Source organism: Octodon degus, unplaced genomic scaffold (assembly GCF_000260255.1).
Source record: "Octodon degus isolate 3935 unplaced genomic scaffold, OctDeg1.0 scaffold00174, whole genome shotgun sequence".
Classification (NCBI taxonomy): Eukaryota; Metazoa; Chordata; class Mammalia; order Rodentia; family Octodontidae; genus Octodon; species Octodon degus.
Window position 1 is genome coordinate 3,826,583 of NW_004524750.1, and position 1,004 is coordinate 3,827,586.

Sequence of the window (1,004 nt, forward strand, 5' to 3'; positions counted from 1 at the left end):
AAAGAAAGAAAGAAAGAAAGAAAGAAAGAAAGAAAGAAAGAAAGAAGACAGATTTGGGGGAAGTGGGAGAAAGGAGGGAAAGGTAAGAACAGATATCATCAGTGTACACTATACCACGTATGTATGTGTGGAGGACCACCTGGGCCACTTTCCCTGAAAGAAGAGAAACCGTCTCCATTGTGGCTGCGCCTGACTATGTTGACATGGGTTGATATGTACAGATCTGCCTAGGACGTTTCTTTATCCCTTCAGTTGTCTCTGAGCAATGCATATTGGTTTAGCTGAGGTGCTGGTGGTAGTCTTTGGAGATGGCAGGTGTATTTCCCCAGTAACCCCCACCTGCTGCTCTTTAATATGAGCCAGGCTGAGAGTGGAAGAAGAGCCCATGCTCCATGCTGTTGGCTGGGATCAAGCCTTGAGAAAGAGGCTCTGACTTCCAGGGGCTTGAAAGATTATACATCAGAGCTGAAGCACGGGACCCCAAAACATTCAGTACTGTCTCAATTACGTAATGCAGATTACTCTCCACGTATCCTTCTCTCTGTGTGTTACAGAGGCAAATACTGGCCTCCTACCTAGCTCAGCTCACAGTACTCACCTACTTCCTGCTGTTCTCAGTCATTCATCCTCAATCCACTCCTCCTTCATGACTGAATAAAACCTGGGTTTGGCCTTGGGTCAAGGCCTTTCTTCCAGTAGGACCCCTTGACTCCCCAAAACTATTAATATGCTTTAGTGTCTTTATTTTCCCCTGGGTGGCATTGGAAGTGGTAGATTGGAATTAACTTGACAGGATTCCAGTAACTTATCTGTGAGATGACAAATGTAAACTTCCTGGGCCAAGCCCAGGACCAGGAAAGGCTCTCTGTAGTATGGAAATATCATAGCATCCCATTAAGATATATTAATAACAATTGATATAAAAAGAGAAACAAGGAGCTGGGGAGATGGCTCAGTGGAATAAGTGCTTCCCTGGCAAGCGCACGGGCCTGAGTTCAATCCCC